Here is a 7,040-nt window from a genome sequence, read left to right as displayed (position 1 = left end):
TCTCTTGGTTCCTGGGTCTCTTGAGTGTCTGGGGTCATTTCAGGCATGATTTCAGAGTGTTTTACCTCACTTGTGCACTACGGCACAGGACAGGGATCATTTCAAGCATTGTCTGCCTCCTACTCATGTCTGGGGGTGCCAGGCTGGTGTTCGTCTCAGGTTAGCTCCCTGTCTGGGTACTGATGGAGCCACTCTAGTGGTCATTCCAGGCTCACTTCTCTCCTGTCCCATCTGAGTGGCCCGTCTGTCTTGGGCTCACTTTTGTCTGAGGCCCTTGCTCCTAGGCAGGGTTATTCCAGTCTCCAGCTTGCTTCCCATCCTGGGAGCCTGTGGAACCTGGGAGTCACTGGAGTGGTGGTTGTCTCAGGCTAGCTCCCTGTTCCAGCCTCCTAGAGCCAGACTAGTGGTGGTCTCAGGCTCACTCTTTTCAGTGAATGTAAGGGTAATAATGGTTCAGATGTATGTTAGGTCAGAACAATGGATATAGACATAGCCTTCTCCTCTCTGCTACCTATGGACACACAAGTGACACAGTAGTCACAACCACAACACCTTAAGGGGCAGGCAAGATGGGTTCTGATTCAAACTTTGGCCACAGAAAATACTAGGGCTAAAACCATCTGTGGGAAGATAAGGTGCAGCCACTCCAAGCTAATGAGAATTTCAGGTTACTTAAGCAGAAGCAGAATAATCAGCCTTGGTAGGTGATCTTGGATAAAAATTGTGGTATATATGCCCTGGAATCATCATTTTGGAAAGCAAAGGCACAAGACTGTTCGGTGCGGGCCATTTGGGTAGGAGAAGTTAACTTGCCAGTGAGATGAAGCTGGACATGCAAAGACACAGAAAGGACAATGCAAAGACGAGCCTGGAGGTGGGAGACCAGGAACAGAAGACCAGGGAGGGGGTATCTCTTGGTGAGGAAAGCCTTTTGGCCGGAAGATGGGTGGGAAAGGTCTGGCAGACATGTTCTTATAATTAGCCAGCTCAGAGGAACTGGAAAATAGTTGGCTTTAAGTTTTATGTTGTGCTGAGAGGTAATTTCTGCTGTTTTCCATCCCTCCCCCTAGGGGTGTGGTTGGTGTGTGTGTGTGTGTGTGTGTGTGTGTGTGTGTGTGTGTGTGTGAAGTATGTTGCATTCAGTTGCAGTGTATGAGTGGCCATTTGGGGGAAAATTAAGATAATGGGGCTGAATTGCTTGGTGCATCAGAGCTGAGCCTATGGGGGATACTGAGGCACATGACTCTTCCCAGTTTCTGACTCAAGAGGATACCTCAAATCTATTTCACAATTCACAATTCTCCATTAAAGGAGGTGGTTTGAGCGTTTTCATTTTCTTTAGACAATGCAATGTCTCTGCTACACACTAGACATCTATTGCGGATCATGGAGAACTTGAAGGTATTCCCAGCCGTGGCGTACAATTCCTAACTACTCCAACTGAGGATCTGAACAGGTTGCCCGCCTCTGAAGCTCCTATCAGCAATGACTGATCTGGTTTGTGTCAGCTGTGCCTACTTGGCTGTGTGAAAAGGAAATAAAGACAGAGAAGCCTCAAGCTGCCTTCTTTGCAAGTTGGCTTCACTTTCAAGGTAGCTCTAACATAGTCTTGTGAAAAAGATTTGTCCTTTGTCATCCTTAGGACCCTGTGTGTGTGGCAGGACTGAGCCCTGATATTCTCTGAACTCTAAACCTTCCGTCTGCATGTTTTGACTTTCAACCTTGTGACAGCTGGGCTGGAGAAACATAGACCTTAGCCTTGCTGGCCAGCAGATGGCTGAGAACTGTTTTAAATATAAAATGTCCCCCATAGGCTCATGTATTAATTCTTGGCCTCTACCTTGTGGCACTATTGGTGAGGTGGTGGAAACTTTAGTTTACTGAAGACATACGTGCCCACCCCCCCCGAAAGGGGGACATGGTCTGTCTTGTCTTAGGCTCTGTCTTTAATCAGTCTGTCTGCTTCATCTCCACATGGAGGTAGAAACTTCTTAGCCATATGCTCACACAACCATGAGGTTCTGTTAAAGTACATGGGCCAAGCTACCCTGAACTGAACCCTTTAAAATCAGGCTTAGAAAACAATGTTTTCCCATTTTCCCTCCCTCCCTCCCTCCCTCCCTCCCTCCCTCCCTCCCTCCCTCTTTCCCTCTTTCCTTCCTTCCCTTCCTCCCTCCATTCTTCTTTCCTTCTCTCCTTCCTTCCCTCCTTCTTCTTTCCCTCCTTCCACTGTTCATGACCCTGTTCCCCTTACAGCGATGCTCAGTAAATAATACCCCATGGCCATACCCTTTGGGCTGCAGATAACGGACTGTATGTCTTGTTTAATAGAGAAGCTGGTTGCTGCCTCTATTCTTAATAGCAGAGGCTTGAACATGGTTTGGGTAACTCCTCAGGGCTCAGGCTCATTCCTCACCACGTTTCCCAGGAATCCAGACACTGGGCAGGAAGTTCTGGAGAGTTGTAATGGTGACATATTCTGGGTTTTGCATAGTGGGTGGGGTAAGCTCTCTTCCAGTACTCTGCATCAGAAACTGCACGGTTAGGTTAATAAAGATGCTTCTCTCAGCCATCTGATTAAGTGATATGCCATGAGAGGCTGCATGGTTTTGGTTTATCCTTGAAGCTGTGATTAGAGCTGCATCTTGTGTCTCTTGCTTTATGACAATTGAAGCCTAGATCTCAATTATGGAGAACAGCTTGTAGGATGAGCAGTGGACCATAGTGGACCAATCTACTTTCTTTCATTGCCTCATTCTACTCTGGGCTATGCCATTTCAGTGTTACCTTTAGCCCCCTCTTAAATTCCACAAATCCCTGGGTTGTATGAACATTGGTTTCAAGAATCATAGGCTTTTATGGGTTTGGAGGGTGGCAGAAGAGGCATACAATTAACCTTCACACTTACAGTGAAAAGTAGGATCTCACAGTTTCTGCCTGATTGGCCAGGAACTATGTAGATCAGGTTGGTCTTTGACTTGTAGTGATCCTCTTACCTCTCATCCCTGAGTACTGGGATTACGCAGTACCTGGCCCTCATTCTGGCCCTAAGTGTCCCATACTAACCCATCTTTTTCTCTGGTTACCTCACATTCAACATATTATTAGCTTCTAAGACTCTTTGCTCCCATTTCAAGAGCTCAAGGAAGACCTTCTAGGGGTACCTAGGTACGTGCCTTTTGCTAAGAAGTAATTTTAACAAGTAGATTCAGGATGGGGGCTGATGCTAAGGTCCTGTTCTCTGATTGCTTCTTAATCCATCAATAAAGATGCTAGTGGCCAATGAGCTGGGTAGAATAAGTGGGACTTCCGGGTCACAGGCAAATTAGCAGAGAGAAAGGAGTTCTGGCCATGCTTCAGAGGGAGAGAAGCCAAGTGGACAGAGGCCGCTTCTTCAGGAGGGAGATTGGGATGTTGAGCATGGACTGAAGGTGACTGAATAACTTAAGTTGAGGACAGATTTAGGGTGGGCATATTAAGAAGAGCACGCTAGCCACAGTAGATTGGAGACACTCAGCAATTGATCCAAGAAGTCAAGTTGAAATCGAACAATGTGTATCTGTGATTTTTATCCGTGAATCAAATATTCTCTGGATGGGGGCAGGTAGTGCGGTCTGCCCTGGGCTTAAGGAAAGATAGTAAAAGCTACACACTACACTCTCCTATGAAGGAAGTCTGACCTAACAATTTCAGGATGAAAAATTGTAACCTGTAAAAGATTTGACATAGGTGCAGATCTTCCTGGTTGCTGCTGCCGCGGAGAGCTTGTAGGCAGCACCCCACGAGCAAACTTGAGCCTCGGGACCACAGGTAAGACCAACTTTTCTGCTGCAAGTTACCTGCCTGGTGAACTCAAGACACAGGCCCACAGGAACAGCTGAAGACCTGTAGAGAGGAAAAACTACACGCCCGAAAGCAGAACACTCTGTCCCCATAACTGGCTGAAAGAAAACAGGAAAACAGGTCTACAGCACTCCTGACACACAGGCTTATAGGACAGTCTAGCCACGGTCAGAAATAGCAGAACAAAGTAACACTAGAGATAATCTGATGGCGAGAGGCAAGCGCAGGAACCCAAGCAACAGAAACCAAACTACATGGCATCATCAGAGCCCAATTCTCCCACCAAAGCAAACACGGAATATCCAAACACACCAGAAAAGCAAGATCTAGTTTCAAAATCATATTTGATCATGATGCTGGAGGACTTCAAGAAAGACGTGAAGAACTCCTTTAGAGAAACACAGGAAAACATTAATAAACAAGTAGAAGCCTAAAGAGGAATCGCAAAAATCCCTGAAAGAATTCCAGGAAAACATAAATAAACAAGTAGAAGCCCATAGAGAGGAGTCACAAAAATCCCTGAAAGAATTCCAGGAAAACACAATCAAACAGTTGAAGGAATTAAAAATGGAAATAGAAGCAATCAAGGAAGAACACATGGAAACAACCCTGGATATAGAAAACCAAAAGAAGAGACAAGGAGCTGTAGATACGAGCTTCACCAACAGAATACAAGAGATGGAAGAGAGAATCTCAGGAGCAGAAGATTCCATAGAAATCATTGACTCAACTGTCAAAGAAAATGTAAAGCGGAAAAAGCTACTGCTCCAAAACATACAGGAAATCCAGGACTCAATGAGAAGATCAAGCCTAAGGATAATAGGTATAGAAGAGAGTGAAGACTCCCAGCTCAAAGGACCAGTAAATATCTTCAACAAAATCATAGAAGAAAACTTCCCTAACCTAAAAAAAGATATACCCATAGGCATACAAGAAGCCTACAGAACTCCAAATAGATTGGACCAGAAAAGAAACACCTCCCGACACATAATAGTCAAAACACCAAACGCACAAAATAAAGAAAGAATATTAAAAGCAGTAAGGGAAAAAGGTCAAGTAACATATAAAGGCAGACCTATCAGAATCACACCAGACTTTTCGCCAGAAACTATGAAAGCCAGAAGATCCTGGACAGATGTCATACAGACCCTAAGAGAACACAAATGCCAGCCCAGGTTACTGTATCCTGCAAAACTCTCAATTAACATAGATGGAGAAACCAAGATATTCCATGACAAAACCAAATTTACACAATATCTTCCTACAAATCCAGCACTACAAAGGATAATAAATGGTAAAGCCCAACATAAGGAGGCAACCTATACCCTAGAAGAAGCAAGAAACTAATCATCTTGGCAACAAAACAGAAGAAAAGCACACAAACATAACCTCATATCCAAATATGAATATAACAGGAAGCACTAATCACTATTCCTTAATATCTCTCAACATCAATGTCCTCAACTCCCCAATAAAAAGATATAGATTAACAAACTGGATACGCAACGAGGACCCTGCATTCTGCTGCCTACAGGAAACACACCTCAGAGACAAAGACAGACACTACCTCAGAGTGAAAGGCTGGAAAACAAATTTTCAAGCAAATGGTCCGAAGAAGGAAGCTGGAGTAGCCATTCTAATATCAAATAAAATCAATTTTCAACTAAAAGTCATCAAAAAAGATAAGGAAGGACACTTCATATTCATCAAAGGAAAAATCCACCAAGATGAACTCTCAATCCTAAATATCTATGCCCCAAATACAAGGGCACCTACATACATAAAAGAAACCTTACTAAAGCTCAAAACACACATTGCACCTCACACAATAATAGTAGGAGATTTCAACACCCCACTCTCATCAATGGACAGATCATGGAAACTGAAATTAAACAGAGACATAGACAGACTAAGAGAAGTCATGAGCCAAATGGACTTAATAGATATTTATAGAACATTCTATCCTAAAGCAAAAGGATATACCTTCTTCTCAGCTCCTCATGGTACTTTCTCCAAAATTGACCATATAATAGGTCAAAAAACGGGCCTCAACAGGTACAGAAAGATAGAAATAATCCCATGGGTGCTATCGGACCACCACGGCCTAAAACTGGTCTTCAATAACAATAAGGGAAGAATGCCCACATATACGTGGAAATTGAACAATGCTCTACTCAATGATCACCTGGTCAAGGAAGAAATAAAGAAAGAAATTAAAGACTTTTTAGAATTTAATGAAAATGAAGGTACAACATACCCAAACTTATGGGACACAATGAAAGCTGTGCTAAGAGGAAAACTCATAGCGCTGAGTGCCTGCAGAAAGAAACAGGAAAGAGCATATGTCAGCAGCTTGACAGCACACCTAAAAGCTCTAGAACAAAAAGAAGCAAATACACCCAGGAGGAGTAGAAGGGAGGAAATAATCAAACTCAGAGCTGAAATCAACCAAGTAGAAACAAAAAGGACCATAGAAAGAATCAACTGAACCAAAAGTTGGTTCTTTGAGAAAATCAACAAGATAGATAAACCCTTAGCCAGACTAACGAGAGGACACAGAGAGTGTGTCCAAATTAACTAAATCAGAAATGAAAAGGGAGACATAACTACAGATTCAGAGGAAATTCAAAAAATCATCAGATCTTACTATAAAAACCTATATTCAACAAAACTTGAAAATCTGCAGGAAATGGACAATTTCCTAGACAGATACTAGGTACCGAAGTTAAATCAGGAACAGATAAACCAGTTAAACAACCCCATAACTCCTAAGGAAATAGAAGCAGTCATTAAAGGTCTCCCAACCAAGAATAGCCCAGGTCCAGACGGGTTTAGTGCAGAATTCTATCAGACCTTCATAGAAGACCTCATACCAATACTATCCAAACTATTCCACAAAATTGAAACAGATGGATCACTACCGAATACCTTCTACGAAGCCACAATTACTCTTATACCTAAACCACACAAAGACCCAACAAAGAAAGAGAACTTCAGACAAATTTCCCTTATGAATATCGACGCAAAAATACTCAATAAAATTCTGGCAAGCCAAATCCAAGAGCACATCAAAACAGTCATCCACCATGATCAAGTAGGCTTCATCCCAGGCATGCAGGGATGGTTTAATATACGGAAAACCATCAACGTGATCCATTATATAAACAAACTGAAAGAACAAAACCACATGAACATTT

General features: G+C 43.0%; 1 non-coding gene across 1 annotated transcript; it reads right to left on the bottom strand.

The window, feature by feature from the left end:
* Positions 1–433: 433 nt before the first annotated feature.
* LOC120098701 (small nucleolar RNA SNORA17) lies at positions 434–565 on the bottom strand. Its single transcript, XR_005497122.1, has one exon. It is a non-coding gene; the product is annotated as a small nucleolar RNA SNORA17 (small nucleolar RNA).
* Positions 566–7,040: the final 6,475 nt, after the last annotated feature.

This window comes from Rattus norvegicus, chromosome 19 (genome assembly GCF_036323735.1).
Source record: "Rattus norvegicus strain BN/NHsdMcwi chromosome 19, GRCr8, whole genome shotgun sequence".
NCBI classification, from domain to species: domain Eukaryota; kingdom Metazoa; phylum Chordata; class Mammalia; order Rodentia; family Muridae; genus Rattus; species Rattus norvegicus.
Note: the sequence above shows the minus strand (reverse complement) of the source record. Positions and strands in the feature narration are given on the sequence as shown.